The following is a 27,308-nucleotide window of genomic DNA, read 5'->3' as shown; positions in this document are numbered from 1 at the left end:
TTTGTATACGCATTCATTGATTCGATGAAATTGATAAAACAATATAGTTGTCTCTTTACTCGCCAACTGTATATTTATGGAATTTACGCAAAGACAACCATCATATTGCTGATAAGTACTTTGCAAGAATAATTTGTTTATATCCCAAGTTCTCAAAAGCAAATTTGGTTTTGTATGTGTATATCCTTGTTGAAACTTTGACTGCGCGGATGGAATGGTAAAGTGTTGAAGTTTAAGGTTGTACCTCAAATATTCCTCAAAATTTATTTTTCCATCCTTGTAGTGAAGTTTCAACGATGATAATACACATACAAAACCAAATACGCTATCGGGAAGTTGTGATGTAAACACTGTAAACTTCGTACATTGCCAGTATAAAATTTATCCCAAATCCAAACAGTTTAAACATTCTAACATGGTTCTTCTACATATAGAGTCTTCATCATAATCCTATCTCTTTCGCCGCTTTATACTTTTTAAAAGGCAGCGTCACGGGCTCAATCTATTAAAATATCTTTAATTAGAATTTTTCGACACGTTTGCACAATTTTCGTACTTGAAATTTATAGCGGAATATCGTACGTTTGAGAGCAATTATCTTGGTCGGAATTAAATTTCGAGAATTTGGGTTTAATCTGATTGATATCCGCCATTACGCGAATTTTTTTTATTTTTATATTTTGATACAGAAATTGCGAGCCATGTGCTACTGGTAGTTTTTTGACACTCAAAAACGCAATTCATATTTTAGAATTGGGAAAACAAGATGTGAAACCCATCAAATTCCAAGAAGAAACTGATTATTTTAGTAAATTTTGGGAGACGATTTTCTTATAAAGATTGCAACAATTTTAAATGGCATATCGTGAACCTAAATCTCACTGCAATTCTGGAACCCAGCTATTAAGATATTGAAATTACATTTTACGTAAAACTGATTTACGCAAACTATCTAACGTTAGTTTAAATTCTGTGTAATTTATACAGCTATTACTCGCAATTAGACTATATTTCACAATCAACTTTGTCTACTCGCACGCAACTCATGGTGACACAGTAAAATAAGACAATAATTTGCCATCGAGAAAAATATTTGTTGCTGCAAAATATAATATTGTAATGTATGTTCTTGATTGAATCAGTTCTACAAAAAGTAATGGAGAATGATCTCACATCTTATTTTAGTACTCAACCCTATACGCGGACGCATGCAAACATCAAACATTTTATTGCTAGAACTGAATTTGTGATAGAATTTAATTTTATTGGCACTAGTGGATCAAGTTTGAGTGATATAATACTCCCCGATTTGAGAAAACTTTTTGATGCGAAATTTTTTCCACAGAAAATCAACAGCGTCGTTTTTACGGTTGCGCATCGTGGTTTGACGGTCAAAACGATATTATTCTGTGCGTTATCACTGTAAAGCAATTAACACAGCCAGACTTTTTTCGTCTTTACGATATTTCTAGTTGGCGCTGATAATGATAAATAGGAATGTGTTATCGTTGATTGCAATTTCCTTTCTGTCCACGAAAAAGACATGAAAATAATTTAACCTGTCGTTTGTCAGCGTTGCCAGAGTTGCGGATGGTATTTAGCAGTAACCGTTGTTTTAGGCTCTGAATACTGCGGTTGGGAACTGAAAACGGGAATCTACATGAATGTACAAAGTTTCCAAGAATGGATTGAAACCAAAGTAACAATGAAATCAACAGTACGATTTGGCTGTTCAAGCAGAAAGGGATGGAAAGTTGGGTGACTGTGTTTATGTTCATCATTACTCGAAACTTGATTTGTCATCGATTTTATTTACATTTTTATTACATGTTTCACTCCGAAAATAGCTCTGGGCATGTATACCCAACCGCATACTTTTTGGAATTTATTATAGCTTGATTCAGGTGGACCATAAATGAGCACCAACCAACATAGCATTTTCTCCCTTGGTCACAGTGGATCCAAATAATACGTATCTACCATATAAGATAATTATCAAATAATATATTACTCTCTGTAGTTTAATGATTTCACGTCGAAAGTTTATTCTCTTTTTGAAACCTTAGTCAAGACCTTTCTAGAATATTCTTCAACCATGGGCCAACCTCGCTTATTCTGATATTTCGACTTAATACCGAGTATGATAGCGACTTCCTGTAGTCTTATTTATATCGATGAACTGAACCTCCAAATAAAGGACCTAGAAACAACATTTTAAAAGTAGACTCACTCGAGTTAACTTATTTCCGTATATATAAACATAAAAGTCGATGTACCATAAAGAAACAAGTTTTGTTGTCATTTATTTTCATTTGGGCGGGATGAAAAAGCCTGTTTTCCAGGCTTTTGTCTGGAATAAAGATCTGCAAATCGAAACGAAACATTTGTATCATAATGCCATAGTTAAAAGTCATCATTTTTTAAAAGTAAATAAATGGAGATTAGTGATATTAATTAAAAAAGGTATTCAAATATAGGGATCTAGTTTGAGTTCAAAATCAATTGCGCCGTCGCGCTCATCATAGTGCTGTAATGGTTGAAGCCTGCAACTATCAACCAATCTCTGATTTATCAAACACTAAAGATAATTGAAATTTTTGTGATCAGCGAAATCCGAAATTACTGTGATATAATAACAACGAAAATTCGTAACAGCAGTTTAAAAAATTGGATAAATATACTATTGTTTTCACTTAATATTGAATTTTATTAAATTATAATGACTACGTTTTCCACACACAATCAACACATTTACGTTACACCTAATGTACGCAGAGGTGTAATCGACAAAGAATAATTGATCATAAAATTAATTCACATTGTACGATAAATATACTTTATTGGCGCCAAATAGTTGAATAATAACTTACTCGCATCAATTATCTCGGTAATTATCCGTAATTTATTAACTGAATTAATATAAACAAAATTCAAAATTATTATAATCCACTACAGCAACAGTCAAATATAATAAATTTATATATGTTAGATCGCGGAAGTAAATAATTTTAAACTTATTCTTCTATGATAACATGGATGCGTTTTATACAAAAAAAGGTAATAAGCAGATATGGTACAACTCAGAATTAGTAGCTAAATTATGGAGCCCCTGCCATGTTCTTGATTAATCTTAAACAATGTCAATGAAATTTGTGTTTCAATAAAGAGCTCTCAGTCAAAAGTTGTTTAAATTCGTCAACATGTGAGAAATAATGATGATAAAATGGAAGTCTGTTTTCCCAGTCCGGAAATAAAATATTGGTCAATTTTTCACGTCCATATCAAAAAGGGCTTCGTCGTCTGAAATACAAAAAAAACACATATATTTTAACCAATTAAATACTCTGCTATACCGATCACGAAGAGTTTATTAGTTTTAGCTGTTTGCTACTTAGTTCTTTTAAAAATTTAGACTCCCCTCCCCCTACTGTTGGAGTGGAACTATAGCATTATGATATGCAAATATCGGACTTTTGAAAGCAAATTAGGTTACTGTAAAAACTAGTGTAAAAGCCAAGTTTTTTTCAACGCAGATTCAAAAAGAGGGTCACTTGCGAACATGCGAATTAAAATATTTATTTCAGTAATTCAGCAACAGAATTATTATGTGTTTATCACTGCAGCAAACTGTTAAAAATAAGCCGATATCTTATTAAGAGGTTTAAATATAAATTTCATGTTCCCATACAGCCTTGTAATTAATATACGATATAACGATAATGTTCATAACTAATAAAAACCTCACCACTTTCGGGAATGTCACGTTTTGATCGCCACGTTGTTATAAAAGTTGTAACACTGAATGATGAGCGTCTGGAAAGATAAAATTGTCATAATAAACTTTTATTTATAAATGAAAATGATGTTTTTAACTGAGCTATTTTAAAGATCTAAGAACCAAGGGTTTTATACATGCAAAAAAGTATTACAGTTCCTTTTGTTATATAACTAAGTGATGTGTAATACGATTTTACCTTGACTGTAATTGTGCTACTTTAAAAGGAACATCCGGATAGAGTTTTCTTGACCACCATGACAAAAGTGTACCAGATGTTTGCAAGATACTGAGAGCAAGGCAACAAGACATTGTAATAATCACATAAAACTGTAGTTTAGACATATTGATACAGGTAGTCCTAAAAATCAACCTGAGAATGGAAACTCGTGGATTATGCCGACTGCTTGATTAAACCATGGCGTTGACTGTGGGGTCGAAAAAGTTCATCAGTACTTTCTGACGCCAACCATTTAAAAACCGCCACCTGCTGAAACTCCCGACATCAAGTTGAACAAATTTGGACCCTATCTTTAGTTCACGAATACGTGTCCATCCCAGCTCCCACCGCTAAAAATTATAAAATTTTGGCTGCTCGAACAGTTGATATAATTTCGACCGAAAAAAAAGTCCAAAGTGTGCTTTCGAATGCGATTTCAGATTACATAAAACCCCAACTCACTGACTCCAGAGTCCAGACTCCAAACACCTCCTCAAAGTCATACTCATAACATCTCATGTCTTTCGTAATTCGTCAAATTGCAGTAACGTAATACAGTGAATTGAAATTTTACCGACTTATATACTACAACACGCCCGCAGTCATAATGTGATGTTTCAGTTTATTCCTTTCATATTTTAATAAATGTAATTGCTTTTTAATTTCTCAAAAAATTCAATTAACTTTCCAATAATCTCCTTTATTGAATTGAATTGCAACCAATAATTTCGCATTTTCGTCACATCGTTGTCGGATTATTATCACAATCGGTATTAATATTATGACAAAATGTGTCGTAATTATTATCGTAGTTGCTAATAAATTGGAAGCAAAACTGGATAATTCATCCGGTGGTGTCAATCATATTTATTATTTAATTTCTTGAAGCTGAAAGACGGCAATTTGCGAGATAAGCTATTCCAATCAAATATATCAAAACAAGTACTCTTCTCGTCAAAAGCAAAATCTGATGGACTGGGACTAGGGCTCGGCATCTTCAAACACCTGATGATTTCAGAATCGAATAGTTTTTTTATTCGAATCGAATCACGAATACTTAAAAGATATGTAATTGTTTTTAACTTTTTCATTGTAATGGGTTCTCCAGACACATAAACTACTTCAAATATAGTTCAATCACTCATATAGTTTGCTGAGTTTTCACAAGAAATAGGAAACAACTACTCACAACGAAGAAAAGAGTAATAAGTCTTCACCTCGTCCTTTGGAAAACAGAAAAAAAAAACAGGATGGGAAAATACGAAATTTCTGTCGATACTGATTCGAATAATTTACTATTCGTTTCCAATATTCGGTTCGAATTGCCCAGCCCTAGCTGTGATATTGTGTTAAACAATAGAATAAAGTACAATTTTGCAAGGTGAATTACAGACATGATTACTATCACGATGACCTTCACCATCAGCATACATGGCATCTGTGACAAGGCCGTGGTTTGTTTATATTGTAAAATTAACCAGATTTTCGGCTTCTGTCCCTCTTTTCAGAATTAGCATAAAAAAATATAAAAATTTTATTCACTGAAATCATAGTACTTGTAATCTGAAATCAGCTGGTTTTATTCTGCCCGCGTTCTAACTCAGTTACAAAGTTCGAATTATTTATATGCATAAACCAACATCTACAACTTAAACTTAAAAAAGTAAATAATAGCTAATGGTCTTGGTACATTTTCATTTGTTTTAGTGATACATGCATTCTTGATTTGGTCAACTCGAGTGAGAAAAACTGGGTCAAGAATAAAATAATGATTTGACTTCACTTGATTTTCACAGTGTCTTTTAAGAGATCGCTAAAATGAAAATTTGTTTTTACTTGACTGCAGCAAGGTCGAGAACATCAAATGATTTGGAATGAACTCCAAACCCATGGATTTAGTTTTAACTTGACTTGTGCAAATGAGACTCAAGCCATTTTAGCAAGTCTTGATTTAAACTGGAGAGTTGATGACTGCGAAATGAATGTACTTTTAAGTTCTTTTAATTAATACGTACGTTCTTTTAATTAATACATAGCTGTAGCATATCGCAAGTACTATACCTACTGAACGTAAGTGTCAAGTATGGACGATGCAACGTTTGAAACAAACGAAATGTGTGCTCATATTGAATGAAGAAATATGTTTCTACGGTTTTTTGAAATTAAAAAATTCGAATTGGGGTTAAAATTTGGGATCAAATCACAGAGTATCTATCTGTTTTTAATCGTGGTTGAAAATTGTCACTGGTTCTTTTTCACTTCACGCAATAAAAGGTTCACACTCGCGTACATTACACAGGTTTAATAAAAATTTTGCTTTATGTGTTAAATATGTATTATAGCGAGGTTTACCTAATTTAAATATGGTGATATTTGAGATAAGAAAATAACACCACCTCATAATAAATTTGAAACACGAAAGCATCATACTTTGAATACATAATTTATTTTTGTTTTCGATAAAACTATGTAAACTCGAGTGTAAAAAATTGTTGAGATATTCCTGTAATTGATCAAATCCTCTTCAAATGGTGGGATCTGACTGCCGAAAAGGGTGTCTGAAGATTTAAAGCTGGTATCGAATTTCGTATAAATTAAAAAATAAAATATTTGATGTGGCATTGGTATGTTAATTAAAAAATATGGACATAAGCGATATGGACAGCAATTGAAAGCAAAACTGATATCATCTTATTTGCTGATGCGATTTTCAGCATCGATGTTATTGCTGTGTTTAAAATATTAAATTTCAACGGCAATTTAAATGACGTATAAATCGTGTGAAAATCGAAAACCGACGTGACGTGTTAGGGAGGCAGGATACAATAATAAATAGTGCGCAATATGTTACTTATTTACTGCATGTTTGCTAGATTCTGAAAGTGTCAGATACCTTTATGTTTTATAAACAGGCAATGTATGATAATCTGAATAGAAATAAAATAAGGTCAATTGAGGTCAACAGATATAGTATGGAGAACAGTCAAACAAGTTACAGTATGGATATTTTGAGAAGCTATTTTTATCTTTGAATTTTTCAATAGACTTCTACGATTGAGACTATTCTTAAGGCAATTGAACTCAATATTTTTAACGCAATTACCAACTGTTTTTATATCCATGCTTCTTCGTGTCTTCTATTTTGAACAATTTCCTGTAAAAGCATCCACTAATGTGGCTAGTCTTTCAGATCGACCGGAATATTTCCTCTTTCGGCCTTGCCCACTGAATCATCATCCCTATCACACTCTGGGTAAAGTAGTTAGCTTAAGATTTGAACACAAGATCTTCACCCAGTGAGGCCAGTATAGTAAGTTTGATACCTTAACTACCAGACCATCGCGCCCACAAAGGAGTATAATTCTGTAGATAGTTAGTAGATTCCATCTCGTTTTTTGCAATCTATTTCCTTCAGAAAATTTGAAAACGCGTATTTACATAATATATATGCTTTTTTAAAATTGTCATTAGACACTTTCCAACAATTTTTATAACTCGTAATAAGGAATATGAAAGTTTATAGGATCTTCGTAATATTGTTTACAATTTCTGGATTTATAATAACCAGTCTTGGACATCAACGAGGCCGTCGAAACATGTGGTATGAACGTGTGCCAACAACACGAAGTCCTTCTGTGGCAGGACTTTCGAGGTGAAATATTTATTTATAAAATTATATTGCACTTTCCACCAGAATGCTTTGAGCAGTAACCACAAAACATTTATAAAAGTTAGCAAGAGAGCATTGCTCAAATATATGGACACGAAGGTTCAATGATTGAATTCTCTTATCATTCAAAAGCTTCAAATCAAAATTGCAAATCGCGTCCCACATCCTGAATTCACAATATGAAATTTTGAAAGATTTGTTCATTGGTATCGGAGAGACCAATTGTTCCTAACAATAAATGTCATCCAACAATAACAACAATTTAGCAAAGCGCTACATATGAATGTGTCCAATAAATGATACATGTGTTGTAGCATTCAAAAAATGGCGCTCCCGAAGTATGTGCACAAACATGGCGCACAAACTGAACCCTAACCTGGTTCAACTACTATGTTCAGGTTGTGCGCCATCTTGGTGCACATAATTCTGGAGGTCCAAAAAAAGCTATAAATATAATATTTTCTAGTATAGCCATCATCGCGGCAACTGTTAACGTCCACTGCCTTTAAAAGTCTTTTCTAGGATGTTACGTACTCATTTAGTGTAACCTTATAATCATATTTCACGCATAAAATATTTTACAAAGCTTTTTTTAAATCAATGACATCTTTCTACAATCAGGACACATAAAATACCCATAATATGGAAAAGAAAAAGGCGCGAGTTGGAAATCGAAGAGCAGGAAGAAGGTAGATCTAATATTGAATATTTTTCTGTTAATTTGTCGCACTTTTTCGGTCAGATTTAGTATAATTTTTTATGCAATTTTTGCTCGAATTTTTTTTGTTTCGTTTTTAGATATTTCTGAACTTTTCGATGAAGAGTAAAAAAAGCGGATACCCAAATTCAAAATCTTGAAAAATGAAACATACTTTTTGTGCTATTAATAAAATGAAACATGATGAACAATACAAATGCGCTTCGCGCAGCCTATTTACACGTATATGATTTTTTATTCTTATTCGCTGTATAAGTAGCAAGTTGAAAAAGGTAAAAATTATGCCAAATAAAAACAGTTGCAATAGATGGGATTTGAAATCTTTTGGTGTTTAAAACTGTATTCAATCTCGGGCGTGTTGAAGTACTTTTCTGAGACACCAAAAGCTCAAAACATTTTTATTTGTAGATTTCTCGTAAACGTCTGTATTTATTCAGTCTTTTATCATCTTTTTGTTGTTTAACAATATTGCGTTCAGTCGAAGAGAACGGTGTCTTCATCCACTATTATGAATAATAAAACAAATTTGTCTGTTTACCCATTTAAACAGTATTCAAGCTCCTCAAGTGAAAAATAGTCAGGTATTGGCACCATCAATGTGATACTGAACCAGATGAATGGCTAAATATAGACTATCACCCTCTTCTTTACTATAAAATTTTTCTATAAAATAATAAAGGATATTGGCCTAGGACAGGAGATTGAATAATACGATTCATTCGAAAGTTTCAAAACGGGTAAGCTATGTGAAAGATTTTGGGTGTTACGAACCTTAAATTATTCTCAATTAAGATGCTCAATTAGAAGGTTTTATATATATATCACAACTAGATAAATATCAAATGATAAAAAGTAATGATAAGACAGTGACAGCATTGTCATCTGTTTAACAAAATTGAACAAATCTAATTGGAAAACGGCCAACCTAGCCTCGTACACAAATAAATGTATTTAATTTTACAGCAATATTATATTAAAAATTTTGAGCAATTTTCCCATCAAAATATTCATTGAATCGACCAATTATTTCAATGCGGGAAGTATCAAATTTGCCCGATTCGTGTGGAAGTGGAAGTACTAACAGTAACAACTAGCCTGAATGATTTTTAAAATTTATATTTCACGAATCAGAACTCGGAGCTAAATTCTGTATATTCCATTTATATTGTTGTGAGACGATGAAATTGTAAAAACTAAATGTATTTGAATTGAAATATAAATCGTAATAAAAATGTCTCACTTTTCTCAATATCTTCTTCTTTCATTGCACTTCTTTTACTTTTTGAATTAGACCAAGCACCGCCGCCTCTTATGTGGCTGTATTTTAATAAAATATAAAAAACGAATTATAAATTTTCGAATTTGATCACTAAAATGTGTTCAAACGTCAAAAACTTTTCCAATCCCAGGTGTTTATGGAATGAAACTTTGTTACTAAATTTACCAAAACCGAGTCTTATTTTAAAAATAATAATAACAGTGGACCAGATCTGAAATATATAGACACGAAAGTCAGATGTCATGCAAAAGTGATTCTTAATGTCACATGAAAGTATTCCTATGAGTTAAATAAAAATAGCAAATTTTCAAAGGAAAAGATTTATAAAACGATTCATAACGTGTTCAAAAACAAGAGAGCGATGCTCAAATATATGAACTCCAAGGCCAAGGCCACAGGCAATCTGTGACATTAAACGACCGGTATGGAAATCTTCACGACTAACGCGAAAGCGGAATTGCCACAAGGTGCGCAATTTGGACGACGTCCTCGCAAAAACAAAAACGAATCGCATAGAGAAATTTTTGAAATAAAAAAAAGTAATCGCCTTCTAGCAAAAATACAATCTTCAACCACTGGAAAATTTTAGAGCAAATGATCAAATAGTTAATGAGCAAAGCAATATGTATAACAATATCAAAAAATACCAACGCGAACAACAACAATAACATATTAACACAACGATCCATATGTACATTACGTGTCCAAGAAATGAACAGCGTGTATTTGTATGGCAAATACTGTTGTATGCCATTTCTCAAACAAAAATTTTCTAAGATGTCTGCTATCATGCGATAGTGAATTTTCTATATAATATTAGCAATAAAACTACTAACCGGTTCTGATTTGTCCCTGGTGGACTAACAACCCGACCTCGAGTGGGAAAATCGTCGGATAAAAACCCATCACACGAAGATAAAATGGTCAGCGTAACACAAATAAGGATGATTCGTAACAGCTTATAGTTTTCCATAATATATATGTAAGCCGATTATACAATTTTCTTTCTAGAATATATCACAGCAATAAATTATAAAATCAGGGCTGTTTGAAAACATAAAATCTTAGAATAAAGCTAATTTACATATGAGACATGATTTGATGTTCTTGGAGTAAATTCTCAAAACAAGTTCAGTTTTGGTAAGAGTGTGTTTTTATACAATCACGACCGTCACTCCAAATAAGGCTATGTACGGGCAGTAACTTCTGGATAATGAGGTACTATTTTTAGAAGGACTGAAGTGGAATATTCCAGTAGTTTTTTCTGCAATGTCAATGTCAACATAGATAAGTCCAAGGCTTCAACCGGTAGGCGATCGCACTTACTAATTGATTTCTGATACACTGCCCGAATGCATAGGTAGTTTTGGCGGTTCAAAGCTGTCACGTTTCCCCCTTTCCGGACCAAAATATCTCCTATAGCTACCTGCTATGAGCAGGCGGGCCTACGTCTGTCGTCTACGTTTACTTCGTAACTAAATCATCTTGCAAATATTTGATTCCGCTTATAAACCCTTCAACGTACTAGCATTCGTAAACATGAGTCGTTGTTTTCTCTGATATCACAAAAGGCATATCAGATTGCTTATTTACCATTAAATGACGTTTCAAAACAACGGGAACATGACACGAAAACAACGTGCAATTGGAGTATTTAATTAATCGCTCAATTTAGAAGGTTATATACGTGTCCGTATAAAGTCTCTGTCATCATATCGTTTATTATCATTATTTCTTGACAGCAAAGAATTGTTACTAAAAGCATTGGAATTGGCGGCTGTTTGTGATAAATGATTTGAATAAAATTTTTGCATTTTATCAGACATAAAGAAAAGGATTTTATTATTTTGCATGTTGTTATATAAATGATTAGGAAGTAAATAATATGAAATAAACAGAAATTCGTTACGTCCATTTCGTACTAAATTTCACCAGATTTTCGTTTTACAAGACTATACGTGCTCTAACACTGTCCTACACATTTTACTTCAGTGCGCAAGTAAAGCTTCTATCTTTGGTTGCCCAAATCAGCGCGATTTACACTCTCAAATTCACTATACTAAAAAGCCTATGTCGTTCTTAATACCCCAACAGCTTTCGATATCAATATTAATGCATAAGTAAGTGTATATTTTGAATGACCGGAAGCAAATAAGTAAATGGATTTATATATAAAACAGGAAACAAGTTTACTATAATGATGTGTGAAAATGCAATCTTATAAGTAGTAAAACATTTTTCAATCACACTTTGCCGATGTTTGAAATGCTATATTCAGTTAATTTCTGTAACGCATCAATAAAATGTAGATGATGTTGTCGTCAACATTCTGAGTAGGCTATTAAGGTTCCCGTCCGCCGTACATTTGAACCCACGACAATTGCACCTGCATACTATTGCACCTATAGAATTTTTTTTTGTTTTACTGATATTTTAACCCATACTAACCCTATCCCATGGGTTTTAGCACCCCGCATATAGATTGAACCCGCGGATATACACATGGGTTCAAATGGACGTGGGTTCAAATGCACGGTCACCGGCTATTAATAATGTCATTTTACTATGAAACTCATACTTCATACTCATACTCATATAAACCAAGCTAGAGTTTGATAGGATAAAATTCTCCACACTTACGTCATAAATCACCTAGGATTATGGGATCATGATATTACGATGTCGCATTTTTGTATTATTACGTCAAACTTGTGTTTTATGACGTAACGTTCGCGGCAATTCATAACAAAGAGCTGATGAATTTAACATACATACGAAGTGGATTAACATGCTATTTTTCATGAGTTTGTCGTGTTCATAATAGACGAATATTCTTTCTCGAGCAACATGCCCCAAATTCTATTTTCAGTGAAATTTCTAGGAATGTCATGCAATTAAATATGTTTGTGATATACTATCTCACGTTTGTGATAACATATATGCGTTGAAAAAAGCTACATCGAGAGAAATATTTCATCTAATTTGTATATATATATATCTGGCATTGCAGCGCAATATTCTCCTAAACCTTGTTGCACTTGAGTTCCCGGTAAATGTTACTTCGTATCATAAACTTGTTTCAATAAGAATAGTTTTGAATAATCTTGAATTTATTCTCTAACATTACTTCTGATTGTATCACATATTTTTGGCGCTCCAGAAGTGTGTGTACCAACATCGAAGTAACTAATATTGTTCGCCTACTTAACATAAAGTTGTGTAAAGGGACGGAAACCTATGGGCAGGGGGTATATTCACTTGGCTAACACAGTCCCCGAACTCGTAATAGAACTAAAATAAGGTAGAAATAAAAATATGACTTAACCCTAACCTGGTACACACATTACGGGAGTACCTATTTTTTGACTTACACAAAAGCAACATTCACTTCTGGGGATTTTCGAAACCAACACGTTTTCGAATTTTGCAATTGATTGCTCGTATTTATAAATATCTCCTACGTTTAATTTCTAAATGTTTCTATCCTTTGTAGTGTCACATGGAAAATTTGGACACTTGGAGTCTACATCCTTCTCACTGGATAATTATGCTTGTGCTCGTCGCCAGCCAGTAAGTAAGCCAGCAGGCTGATAACGAAACCATAACACTGCAACCATTTCGTTATTGTGTCAGTTATTTGTCTCTTTTGATTTCAAAAGTTAGTGTTATGAATTTTTTCTTCTATTTACTGTCCAAGTCAATTATTTGTCTCTTTTGATTTCAAAAGTTAGTGTTATGAATTTTTTCCTCTATTTACTGTCCAAGTCAATAACCTACTGATAATTCTGGTATGAATTTCCTTTAGTTGCTAACCTTTAGGTCCAGCACATTAAAGTCTAATATATCAAACTGAAGCATACAACAATATTTCATTTATTACACAAATATGTAGAAAGGAAGTTTTTGACATGCTTTTTAGATGTTTGGTATTTTTCACATGTCTCCTCTATCTTTAAACACTTCATTCAAACAAAATGGCGTCTTCGTCAACTGCAGAAAATATTGAGTAATTAGAAAAATAGCAAATTATGAATTTTTGCCCAAGGTTATTAGTTACCTTGCTCGAAAGTTTCTTCTTTATCCAAGCTTCTTTTTCTTTTCCCTTGTCTCCACCCACCGCCTCCGCTGATGTGACTGTATAGAAAGATATTACTTGCAATCACTTAAGTTGGAATTACTAGTAGGCCTCAAACCGGAAGTCCAAACAACTTCAAATACGATCAGAGTTGAACGTGTACCTAGCTTTTTAGAAATGAAATTCTGTTACTCCTGAATATGCGCACCAAGATGTCGCATAACCTGAACCCTTACCTGATACACAATCTAAGTTCAGGTTGTGCGCCATCTTGGTGCGCATAATTCAGGAGGTCCGTAATTATTTTCGAGTGGCTGTTGAAGAAGTAGAAGGCCAAACTTATGTCTACTATTTACAATATTTTTCGGTTATGGCATACTAGCTACATAATAATTTACGTGAAACGATCCTATTGTTACTTTAGATATTATCTTCAAACTTAACTCAATTTGCACCGTGATTGGTTATTATTTGAGACAATCCCATTCAGGCATGCCAGTTTCGTTGGCCACTACATGTCAACAACCTCATCTATGCCAAGTATGTTTATCATACAAATCCTATCCTTACATTAAATTATTTGATGTATAATTGTGTTGTACATCTTCCTAAAAATGTGAAATGTCGGAGCTTGTGTCACAGTAAGATATACTCTCGAGTCTTAATTCTGTAGAATTTATTTTCGTTTCAAAATTTGATATTTGTATTTCCGTTTCGTCAAGTATTGATAAAAAAACTCACTTCGTTTTAGAAGATGTTTTCGGTGGATTGTCCGGTACTTTCGGTATTTTACTCGGAAAACATTCTCTACTAAAAGATATCACTATAAGCGTGATATACATAATGCAAATAGCATAATTTTTTTGATTAGTCATTGTATAATTTGTACCTTGTATTATAATAATGCTATTCAGAAATATAATTGAGTTGATTTTAGATAAATCTATTCAATTTATAAAGAGTGTAAATACCAAAATTGATCTACAAGATTTGCAGATAATAAAAGATAAAAGTTTTGTTTATTGATATTTTCGAAACAAAGTTAATACGCTGCAAGATGGTGCCATTTTAGCTCTGACAAAACAGCTTATTTGTCCTAACTAACTGAACGCGATTTAAAAATCGATATATGTATGCAGATTACGAGTAATTTTTTTTATATTGTTCTCGTGATGTAATTAATAGAACATTGCAAGAAGGATAGATCAAAAGGTAATCCCATTCTTCAGGGCAACTCTAGTATAGTATAATATAGTAACAATAATGTCCCCTAATTCCATTTTGAACCAACTTTGTTCACTTTAATACATCCCCATATAACAGCACTACTCCCACTATGTCAGTTATTAGACTTCGACTAAGACTGTTTACGACTTCGGTTTGAAAAAGAAATTATTCAACTTACGCACGTAAAATATTATCGTGGGGTAAAGCCTACTGTTCTTCATTTTTACACTTTGTGACAGAAGAAATCTAGAAAACTAAAAAAGATAGTGATCGAAGGCAAAAATTTCCAGTAAGTGGTAACAACGCACAATTGTTATCTTTGTATTTATGACAAAACAGGCGGAAACATGACCCTATAACAACTTCAATTTAACGTGTCGGATTATGACAATATATGTAGTAACGACCTGATGAATCGCAAAATGCAGTATCCACTTACCCAAAACAACGATCGACGAAATGTCAAACTGTAAAATATTCAAACAATAGGTTTGGCATTATACGTTGTGCTCAAAAGCTACTTGAACAATTCTAACGTAGGTTTGTTGCTCAACTGTTACTGATGACAATGCACTGAAGAACTGGTTGATAAAAATAATTATATTTTTATTGGACACAAAATGTACCTATGGATTGTTTTGCTATTATGTTTTTGTTCAAATCGCTTTTCTCTTCAACTACTGGACCAATTTCTTTGGAATTTTCAGTGGTTGAAGCTTGTTGTTGTCTCTAAAAGGCTATTTCATTTCTTGATTGCAAATATATATATGTTGGATCTATGGGATTCGAAGATTCGATTATTGACATCATCAAAATTAAAAATTGCGCAACGTGGCGTAGTTCCGGGAACACATCTCAGTGCTCTGGTGCTCGGTATTAAAAAAGATATGATACCACTTGGCTTTCGTGTCCATATATTTGAGCATTCTATCTTTTGTAGAAATTCCCATTAAAAACGTATTTATATCATTTTGAGTAGAAAATGGGTATTTGAGATAAATGAAACAAAACGTCTCCTTACTAGACAAAGTGTTTAAACCAAATCCCGTAACCTTGCATACACACGCCGTCTTCCCTGTGTGTCGTAGAATCTTATGAACATATATACTCTTTTTTTCGACAAATATCGAAAATTGCCTAAGGAAATGAATCGAATTCAACATTTGGGGTGCTTGTGTAACATGTGTAAGACATTCTATGAAAGCTTCAAATATCACTCTCCTACTAACAAGACTATTTTTATTGCGAGCACTCATGAAAACAGAAGTCAAGTCTTATAAAACTACTTAAGTCACAAAAACCTGAGCGAAAATGAATGTTTATTTCAAGTCTAAGAATATTAGTTTATTAAAAACTTCCATACGATAAATGGTACAGTTTTCTGAATGTAGTCTGTTAGTGCAAAATAAAAAAGGAAATTTAAAATTTTCATCTTTTCGATTTCATCTGTGCTGTTGACGATAAAAATTGATACAACTATTTTAAGACTTTGTACATCCATCATGTGATTTGTGTTTCTTTTCATCTCATTCGAAATCAAAGATGGTGTTTTCTGAAGTGCAAAGTCAAAAAGTAAATATATATGAACATGCATATTCACATGTTTAAACCATCATAATTCAATGCTATATTCTACTATTGGTCATTTCATCATGCTGCATAATCTCAATATTTATTCATCCAAAATAAAATATATATATTAAATTAGTTTAGATTTGAATCACGGATGTTGGGATACAGTAGGCTACACCGTACAGTTGAAGCAATTTATTTTTCAGACTAAAATTTGATATCGTTTAAATTTTGTGGATGCAATAACTCTATTCTTTTTACTGCGGGGAATATTTAATCCCCCATATGATTTATTAGGCAGACGCGTATATCTTAAAAAATAAAGATACGATCTCTATGTGGTGGCATTAACATTGTAATCCAGGGAAACATAAGTTGTTCTGATACGTTTTTGTTTTTACTACTGTAGCTGTTGTAAAATCGTTTTCTTTAAAATTAAAGATTTGATCAATTCTAGTATACAAAGATTCAAGAAGTCGCTGGAAGGCTATCCCATTTTTTTCAAATTTTGTCGGAATACTATGTGCCTATTAAATGATTGGATAACAGATTTCGGTGTTGGACGCATCACTGCAGCTGTAATGCGGTTGGCCACTATCATTTGCGGGTGCCACATTGACATGCTCACTTGCTCATCGTCTCGATTGCATGAGACCCTATCTAAAATCACTGAAATCACAGAACTGCTAAGATCGCATACTAAAGTAGCATGATTTGTGTCCGTATATTTGAGAATTGCTAGCACTGCTGTCTTTTTTAATAGTACTTTAATGAGTCACCTTCTAAATCGTTTTTTGTTAAACTTCGTTTTCTCTTGGGCCACAACCCATCGTCCTTGTCGTTTGCCCTGGTATAGCAATAAGTACGTGTCAATATTTGTTAAAAAATGCATGAAAAAACAATGGAATTTGAGTGTGCGTGATATTGTTTCGAACATTTGTTTTTAATGAAATGTGAGATTGGGGGAAAATATACAAATCAAAATAGTTTAAACTAGTTAGTGCTAACATTAAAGAATAACATTTCATAACATAAGCAGTTTGGTTAAAATTGTTGGTCCTCAACAAATCTCAGTTATGCTCGAGTATAGATAAATATTTGTTTGAAAGTATAAAACGTTAAAAAATATATTCACGTTGTTTCGCTGGTGTCGGTACCTCCTCCATTATCACCTTTGTCATCATTTTTTCTTTATCTCCCTTGACGCTTGACGTCACAAGTAATGAAGCGAGCATTGCTAGCAAGGCCAAAAGCTTCCAGTTAGTCATGACTATATCAAAATACTTATAGACGGTTCTCGTTAACAAAAATAAAGTAATTGTATCAGTGAGACAAAGCAGAGTATACTCAACGGTTCCAACACCTTCTCAGTATAATGCCTATTGTTGAATGAGCCTCAGGCGTAACTTAGTACTGCTTTTATCGTGCTTTGATAGATGAGCTTGGTCAATTTATTTTGACCTTTGTTGGGAATGATTTCATCATAGAACAAAACAAGATGTATCCAATATCCGTCTCGACTGTTTAAAAAGCAAATGCCCAAGTTTTTGGTTTCAAGAATATTTGGCCAACATTAGACATGAAACTGATCAGCTAGGCGCGGATATTAGATCAGGAATAGAATAGAATATTTATTCAAATCGATTGGTAAGGCTATAGGACGGCTCGATCACAATCAGTTGTCCCTTCACCAGCTCAGTTATTTGAATAACATGTCAGTTCTTTGTTCCATATACAAGGTCATGAATAGGCGTACGATTTTCTAATTACTTTTCCCCAACTATGAAGTTCCTGGACACAAATAAAGAAATCATAAAATACGACCAAAACATTTGCGTATGAAGTACAGGCAAAATCTGTGTGGAAATCTGATAATGTAAAACTCCTTCGGTGTTTGTTTTTTTCTATTTACTTTGTTCGACGACAAAATTTCAGTATGAAAAGCAACGGATTAGAAGAATTTGCTTGTGCGTAAACAAAAACAAAAATAATGAACCCTTCTCCAAGCACATGATAATGATTCAAAAACATGTTGACGCAAGAAATCGATTACGAAATCCCTGTTATCTGATATGCGATATTTGCTTCGCTTACAATAAAAATCATCTATCTATAATTTCTTACGTACTGCTATTAGAATGTAAAAATACTTCTAATCTGACGAAAATTCGACCACAATTTTATATATCGAATTTCACTGAAGAGCGATGGTAAGCGCGGCTATCACGGAACTTATTACTTGATATTGTAAATATAATAAAAATTTTGGAAGACTAACTGGTAATATTACTTTCTGGTAGTGAACTCCGAGTGCATCTGCTAAAAGGTTACAAATGTAGTATTCACACTTCTAGCTAAAATTCACTCGAATGAAATTTAAATAAAAAAATCAAATATCTCAGCAATGCGGCTATATTATAAAAACATTCTATACACTACGTAGCACTTTAAGGTTATAGAAGTTACAGCATTCAGTTAGCTTATGAATAGAGCGGAAGCAACCAACTAAATGATCTTATATCCGAGTGAAGAAAACTTATTTATGTATATATAACAAATTAAATAAAATAGTATGAAACTGTCATGTGAATACTACCTATAAAAATAGTTGTCGACTAACGTTTGGATATTAACGTTACTAAACCCAGCCCAAGCGCAAATTTGCAAGCATGAATGAATAAACTTGTTATGGATACTGAAATAAAAAAAGATCGAGGTTGGATGCGCCATAGAAATGCTGCTCATGATTTCTGGTAACGTACGTTCTGCGGAGCCGATTGAGAACTGGTATTTCAATATAATATTGTGGCAAAATATTTCGTTACCTATAAGCTGAAACACCAATCGGAGTCAAAACTGCTTTTAGTCGATAGTCAAAATCGGCAAAATAGTCAAGAGGCCAATCAGTAACATCCATTTATTTATCCTATGTTTTCGCGGCAAGTTCATATTTCCCTTTATTGAAAAATCGAAGATTTTAAACAATAAAATGTGACTGTTTATTATCCATTTTAGTGTCACAAGTTAATGGAACACTACTATCAGGCATTACCGAAGTACGTGTTACTATTCACCAAGATCGTGGAATGTTGTTTTTTACAAAATGAATTGTGAAAAAATAACATACACACTGTCCACATAGTCACAGTTAAAAGAGTTTCCTATACAAAACAAAATCAGCAGTACATAATGATTTTATCACCATTTCCAAATCTCATTCGATTTCATAAAGACAACAAGAAATTAAACGTGCTGTGTAATAGCGACACCTAACGTCCGTTCCAATATTTGAAAAACAAAAGTGCAATGCTCAAATACACGAACTGTCGCGAAGGTCGAATGACTAATAGTAATATGGCAACAACAATGTCAGCAAAATCCCAACAAAGTGTTGAAAAAACTGTACTGAATGGCAAATGTAGGCATGTCCATGAAATAGAGATCCATGGTTCATAAAAACAATGGAATTTGGGGTGAATTATCGTTCCCTCTTAGGACCTAGAAAAATAAAAGTAAAAGCCTTATAAAAATTTCTTTGAGTACTGAAAATTCAATAAAAATTCATCAAAACGATTCATAACATTTTACAGATTAGCAAAGACATGTAACATCCTTAGAAAATTAAACAGCTTCTATATCTATATGGAACTTCTGTCCCCGTGAACACCAAGAAAAAATAATTACTGCTTCAATATAAATCCATCTATGCGCGTGCTGTTCCATAATGCTGTAGACTAGAGTATGGAATATAGATCTTCGCTTCCGTTATATGGCCCAATTTAAAATCAATGGGTAAGAGACCAGTAGTATACTTGATAGTTCAAAGTATCATATCTTTAGTATTGAGTGATAGCCGACCTCGACCTTTCTATCAGACATCAAATTGGCACAGACCGATTGTACGAAACGTAAAAAATCGAATAGCCCCAGTACAACAAAACACTCGAAACGTGGATACGAAATTTGACGTTTTTCTTTCATATTCGGACGTAAAACTCAGGTTTTGCCATGCCGCGTCTGGAGACGTAACAATAATAATGGACGATAGGTTTTTGATTTTAATGCCGAGTTTTGCCAGTTTTGAATTTTACACGTGTGTTTTTATATTTTAATTTTTATAACATACTTTCACATGGTCCTATGAATATTCTTGGGTACATATATACCAGTGGCGGCGCGTCAATAGGGCCAACCGGGGCAATGCCCCTGTTGTTTTTTCGGAATAACAAAAAAAATTCGAAAAATACCTCAATATCGGTTGCACAGACTGTCTACACTAGCCATATTCTCCCGACATGGTTCATTTTTCGCTCGCAAAGCCTTCGCCGAACGTCGACGGGGCGACGCCGATTTTGCCCCGGTTGCTCATTGTATATCGTATTCTCTCTTTTATCTTCCACTCGCCGCGTTTGTCTCGTTTGTTTTCTGTTTCTTTTACTAAATCATCGGGGCCGATCGGGGCTAGCCCCGAAATTATGACGACACAATGCCGACGTTTCTCACAACAACGTGTTGACATATTCACGCATTCCTTCTCGTTCGTTGGTTGCTTGAAGAGTTGATAGTTTCCTCGCCTTCGTTTTTGTCGCTTGTTTCGCTATTTGAATCAGTAAGAGACCTTTAGTCCATTTGCTTTCGATTTTCCACATTCTTTTTGAGCTCCTCACTTCTTTCCGGCTTCCCATTTCTTAGCCTTAAACCTCATAATGAATAAGGTTGATGCACTACTTCGCACTCCGTTTTCGCAGCTGCCGCTGGAACAAAAATTAGAGGTACAACATCTTGGGCCTTATCAACCAAAAAATTGTTCACTGGAACAATCCCATGACGGAGGAAAGCGTCGGCGTACATTCTGCGCAGAAACTTGGTATAAAAAACACGAATGGTTGTGTTACAGCGAGGACAAAAATGCACTTTTTTGTTTTTATTGCCTACTTTTTGCTACCGCCCGTGACTCACGTTGGTGTAAATTTGGTTTTAGAGATCTTAAACATCTTTCCGAGCGTGCCAGTGATCATCAATCTTCTATGGAGCATCTGGACAATGCAGTAAAATACCGAACATTCGGAAATGTTAATATTGCAGCACAGTTGGATGAAGGACGCGCGGTTTCTATTCGTCGGCACAACCAAAACGTCGAGAAAAACCGCCATGTTCTCGGTCGATTGATAGATGTTTTGAAGTTCATTGGTTGTCACGAGCTGTCGCTCCGTGGGCACGATGAACGGGCTTGCTCTTCTAATAGAGAGGTATTTTTGGATATGGTGGAATACACCGCATCCCTAGATACAGTATTGAGAGATCATCTCGATGCCGCAACTGTTTCGAAAGGGACATCTAAGGATATCCAAAATGATTTGCTCGAGTCAATGTATAAAATTTATTTACAACATTTGGCCCTGGAAATTGAGAATTGCCAGTTCCTTTCGATTCAGTCTGACGAGACAACTGACATCACGTGCGTTTCCCAACTGGCTGTGATTTTTCGGTTTGTGAAAGATGGTAAACCTACCGAGAGATTTCACAGCTTTGTACCAATCGTTGATCGCACGGCTTGCGGGATATCGGCTGTACTCAAAGAAGTGTTACAGCCTTACAACGCGAAGTCAAAATTGATAACTCAAACTTATGACGGCGCGGCAGTCATGAGTGGGTCGAAACATGGTGTTCAAGTTTATATAAAAGAAGATTTTCCTCATGCGCATTTTTTACATTGTTATGCACACCAATTTAACCTCGTTATTAAAAATATGTGTCTTGATACCCCTCTCGTCCGTATATTTTTTGCAAATGTTTCGGGGTTTTCTTCATTTTTTTTCCGTTTCGCCGAAGCGCTCTGACCTCCTTCGCCAGATATGTAGCCGCCGTCTCCCAGCTTGTGCACCAACACGTTGGAACTTCCAATCACGCGTGGTGCAGGGCGTGTCCGAAATTAGGTCTGAGCTCATTGAGTGTTTCAATGGCATTCAGAGCTCTCCGGTTTGGGACGAACGCTCTGTGAGGGAGGCGGCAGGTCTAAAGCGTCTGCTAGGATATGGTGAGTTTTCATTTTTCTCGCTTTTTTCTCCACAATATTCTATCACGTGGATGTATTATACGGCGCATTGCAGTCAAGGCTAATGGATGGAGCGTCTGTGCAGTCGTGTATTTCAGACTTCTGCGATGCTGTATCTCGTATCCGGGAAACAATAACATACGACGACACATGGAGTGCTTCTTTACGCCGCGGGCAAACAACGCAGCGTTTGATTTTGTCTGCAAAGGAATGCTGTGACATTCTGGTGAATCAAATAGGCGATCGTCTGTGCACTGAACACCTTGCCGCGTTCTCTTTGATGAACCCCAAAAATTTTTCAAAATTTGCACGTCAATTTCCCATCCATTTGTTGGCTACTGTCTACAAATTTTACCCCATGATAAACGTGGGTAAATTGGAAATGAATTGCGATGTATATACACCAATCAAAGTTTTTTGAACATCACATCAACTTGCGCGCTCTATGGGTTCCTCATAGATAACACTCTAGTAACTACCTTTGCGGCGTCTGCAAAATTTATGGACATCATTTTGACGACGCCTATTTCTTCCGCCGACGCAGAGCGAACATTCAGCACGCTGAAGCGTAATAAAACGTATCTCAGAAACACAATGAAGCAAGATAGATTAAATTCCTTGGCTGTTTTATCCATTCACAGAGACGTTATTTCTGGGATGCATGACTTTAATCAGCGCGTTATTGAGCATTTTGCTTCCAAGAAACCGCGGCGTGTTGCATATATGTTCAAGCAGTAGAAGTCTAGCAGCATATATATCTATGAGTGAGAGACGCATGTCCTTATCTTTGCATTATTTTTCCTTTCTTCATAGTAACGTTTTAAACCTTATTTTAGGTTTTGTCTGCTTTCCCGAAGTTTCTGTTAATATGTCATTGTATTTATCTGGGTAAATATTGCCTTTCCTTTTGAAAGAGGTTTCAAAATAAACTATGTCTATATTTATTAATCCCTTGACTTGGACCGGTTTTAAAGACAATTTCTTATCGTTAAAAATTGTCGCTTTTGCCGATTGGTTGTTACCGATGGAATGGTTTTTATACTCATAAAATGATGGGAGAACATACAGCGCTCATCCTGTCCCCGTAGATGGGGGTGACTTGGTCCCGCAGTAGCTTGCCCCGGTTGTCAAAATGACCACGCGCCGCCACTGATATATACAGTGATGAGCTGAAAAAATCGTAACAACCGGCACGCACCAAATTCGTGAAAATGTAATATATGTTTACAACACGACGCTACCAGTAATTTTGTCTGTCGTGAGATAGAGCCGAAGAACTACAATAAAATATGAAAAAATTATCTGAATGTGACTGTTTAAAATTGTAAGAATATTCATACTAATTCAATACGAATGCTATTATTAGAAAGGTATTGGATGAATTTTCACAGGGGTTAAAGGTCGGCGAAACATTCATTACACGTTACTGCTGTGCACTAATTATTTGCGTGCTGTAATGTAAAAAGAATTATGATGCAACAAAACACCAATTAATAACTAAGTTTCCCGCAGAAACTATATTTTTCGATCCATAATTTTATTTTAACAACAGGAACGCAAACGCAATAAAATGTCCAACAACCGGAACGCCGTTCCGGCTACAGCTCACCACTGCCTATATATATATTATGGTATTATTCAAATTTTTCCCGGATTTCGATTCGCCCAATAAAAGTCGTACACGAAGATCATATTTGTCCTGAATTATATTCTGGCCTCAGTATAAAAAAAAATTGTGATTTCAATGACAAAACAAATTTTATGATTCAAGAATTTTTGCTTTTATGAAATGAAATCTATCTTTAGCAAAATTATAAAACTCCATTTCCATGGCCCATACTTTTGTTGATTTTATTTTTCTTGTTGTTTTTGCAGAAAGTGGAACTTTTTTATTTGTGTTCCGCATGTGAGAAGTTGATTTATCTTTGTGATATTGTTCCGAAAGTCCCTCAAACATTTGAGGCATCATATTTTCCAATAGCATTATAAAATCATGTAGTTTTTCCGTAATTCCAACAAGCAAATACTTTGTTACTAAATTTCGTTTCGCTTCTTCCAACGCCCATCGACTACCAACTTTTTGGCATTCTGAAATTTGTCCACAAAAATATGGAATTTGTAACCAAAGACGATCAACTCTACAATCACTGTGTTTTCTTTTGAAACACTCGTCGAATGTCGTTGTATCACCTTGTTTCGTTCGAATCAAGTCGGTGCGAAAATTATCTCCAAACCTCAGAAAATAGTAGTGAGACACTAGTCTTTCCAGCGGATCTCGAACAATGTTGATATAAATTGGTGACAAAGAACTTCCAAAACGAGTGAATTCAACATAGAAAAAGTGACCGTGATAAAATGCTGGTGTGATTTCTTCCCAATTTGTAACATTTTGTACCAATCTAAATTGATCTTGTAGTGTTAGCAATGGCGAGCTATTAATTGTCTGAATATTAATTGAATAAAGCTCGTTTTTGTGGTGACGAATTACTAACTTGCAAAAGCTCGTACTTGCAGTCTTAGGAATTTTATTATATATTACCACTAAATTTTGACGATTTCCATTCGGTTGTTGTCTTTGTCCTACGAACGATATCTGCTTATGAAGAACCGTAAATCCAACTATAAACAAAAGCACTAACAACAACTTGTTCAGTTTACAAACCATTCTAAGAATAAGTCTTGCATATACATTGTAACTCGAAAGTGGGAATCAACCGATCAATTGTATTATTCCTTAACGCGTTATTTCCGGCAAATATTGATTATACAATCCTTGCGTTAAAAGCTAATATTGTGAAATCATTTGTGAAATAATCCGCGAAACAACTAATTTTAATGGGAATTTGTTACCAATTATGAGTGAGCAAAGCGGGCCTTTAATTCATTCGCGTTTGCATATTTTTTTGAGTATCGTAAATACAGGCTACGATACGCCAAGATATGAGTTAGAACTTAGAAGTAATAAATAGGTGATATTGTAGGGCAGGAAAAGATGGACCCCCTTATTGAAAATTAACTCTATTTCAAAAACTATCTGTCGAATATTATTAAAACTTGGTCGGTAGATACGTATAAGTCTTCTGGCACTCGACGACGCCTGCCGTTCGCCAACACTCGAGGCGATAGAGATGATTTTTGCAAAAAAAATCACCGGGGAAGATGGACATATGGTCGGATATGACGGACCCTTAATAAAATTTTATTGAAGTAATGAAAATGTGTTCTGCTGCTTCTTAGAATACCAAAATAAATGATATATTCGAAAAAATCCTAGTCAATCAAAAATACACCGTGTGTCCACTTTACCCTATATATTTTCGTAGCTAACAAGCAACATGCATAATACAAAAATGTACATAAATACTATCAAAGAAGCAGTAAAATTTTACTTGCTTGCACTATTTTACAAATACTATCATAACATAGAAAGAACATGTGGGGTTGAGTGAGGAATGGTCATAAATTTTTATTTAGTATGTTGAAGAAAATTGTAGGCTATACAAAGTAGCTTCAAACAGAGCCGCCATCACATTGTAACTACACAATGTTTCTTCCATAAACACCGGGGAAAATATGAAGAGGCAACTTTTTGGATTCTATGCACCGAGTTCTTCTCGCTTCCACAACATCGTCATGAAAATTGCCGTTGCAGACAGCACAAAAGTTGCTCAAACAACCCCTTCATAGGCGCTCATTATTAAGTTTTTTATTTTACTTTCTACGAGCTGGATGACGTAGTTTCCGCAAGAGCTGACAGTTCGGCTGACAGTTTCACCTGTCAATACTCTAGTTTCTAGCTTAAATTGCTTCTCGGCTGCCTGGAGGAACCCCTGGAGGAGACAAGTTATCTTCGAATGATTGATATGACAAACTGGTGCTGACTGGTTCTCTGCTTAGGCCCTGACTGAAAGAATTACTAACTTCCTCGGAAGCTACCTGAAAACCCAACAAAGTTCAATCAAAATTTGCCAAAAGAATAGCATGACTCGCCGGCCTCAATTGTGACACTTTCTACCTCAGTTTCATCAACATTGTAACTCTCTCTGGGATGATTAAAACGACAAAGTTCTTTCATGCCTCTTCCAACATGTCAAAATACTCCAGGAGACGGTCTGTTTGCTCTCCCCATGGTATGCGTCTAAAGTTCTCTAATTGTTGCAATGTCACGGCTCCGAGATCTGACTAAGCCCACCAATCTTTTCCGGCCATTCTACGCGACTTGCCAATTTTGTTCTTGATTCCATTACGTACAGCAAACTCGTAAGCCAATGCTCGTATGACATTTACAGTTAATGGAAATCCTCTCTTTCCTAATTCAAAAATAAGCTTAACAAGATTTCCCTCCGCTCCTTTGGAAATATGGAACTAGGGCCGAGATGTTTAGATGCCATTGCCTTCCTAACAGATCGAAACACATGCTTTCGTAGGGTTGTTCTGGGAAAGTTGCGAGTCCGTGCTGCGTTCTTTAATTTCTTGCCTTTCTGGATATTTTTCACTGCCATTCTCATGTTCGATTCTGACCAAGAGCCTCTTTTTGATATTCTTTGGTATTTTCTTGTCATTTTTTAGGATTTTCTCTTCTCCATGCATCCAAAACTTGCATCTGGAGAAAACATGATAGTACAGAAGGGTAAGATGGCCATCTCCCATAATTTCATAAGATTATTGAAATTTTCGCAGAAATATTTTGACAGATAAAAGCAATTAAAAAATTAAA

General features: G+C 34.6%; 3 long non-coding RNA genes and 1 pseudogene across 5 annotated transcripts; all 4 read right to left on the bottom strand.

The window, feature by feature from the left end:
* Positions 1-2,063: 2,063 nt before the first annotated feature.
* LOC120337752 (uncharacterized) lies at positions 2,064-11,132 on the bottom strand. Of its 3 annotated transcripts, XR_013478234.1 has the most exons (5): positions 10,499-11,132; positions 9,624-9,700; positions 3,975-8,886; positions 3,746-3,813; positions 2,064-3,300 (listed from the first exon to the last, which is right to left on the bottom strand). It is a non-coding gene; the product is annotated as an uncharacterized LOC120337752 (long non-coding RNA). The 3 variants fall into 3 exon arrangements; XR_013478235.1 differs by lacking the exon at positions 3,975-8,886 and having other exon boundaries at positions 2,267-3,300; positions 10,499-11,075; XR_005569004.2 differs by lacking the exons at positions 2,064-3,300; positions 3,746-3,813 and having other exon boundaries at positions 7,429-8,886; positions 10,499-10,737.
* A 2,387-nt stretch (positions 11,133-13,519) lies between these two features.
* LOC144428076 (uncharacterized) lies at positions 13,520-14,612 on the bottom strand. Its single transcript, XR_013478047.1, has 3 exons — positions 14,479-14,612; positions 13,720-13,796; positions 13,520-13,652 (listed from the first exon to the last, which is right to left on the bottom strand). It is a non-coding gene; the product is annotated as an uncharacterized LOC144428076 (long non-coding RNA).
* A 1,653-nt stretch (positions 14,613-16,265) lies between these two features.
* On the bottom strand, positions 16,266-18,914 carry LOC144428248 (uncharacterized). Its single transcript, XR_013478215.1, has 3 exons — positions 17,672-18,914; positions 17,316-17,383; positions 16,266-16,516 (listed from the first exon to the last, which is right to left on the bottom strand). It is a non-coding gene; the product is annotated as an uncharacterized LOC144428248 (long non-coding RNA).
* Positions 18,915-23,750: 4,836 nt separating this feature from the next.
* Positions 23,751-25,256, bottom strand: LOC120338179 (heparan sulfate 2-O-sulfotransferase 1 pseudogene; annotated as a pseudogene).
* Between the last annotated feature and the right edge of the window lie 2,052 nt (positions 25,257-27,308).

The sequence above is a fragment of the Styela clava genome, chromosome 10 (assembly GCF_964204865.1).
Source record: "Styela clava chromosome 10, kaStyClav1.hap1.2, whole genome shotgun sequence".
Lineage (NCBI taxonomy): Eukaryota > Metazoa > Chordata > Ascidiacea > Stolidobranchia > Styelidae > Styela > Styela clava.
The sequence above is the reverse complement of the archived record's forward strand: the minus strand, read 5'-3'. Positions and strand labels throughout refer to the sequence as shown.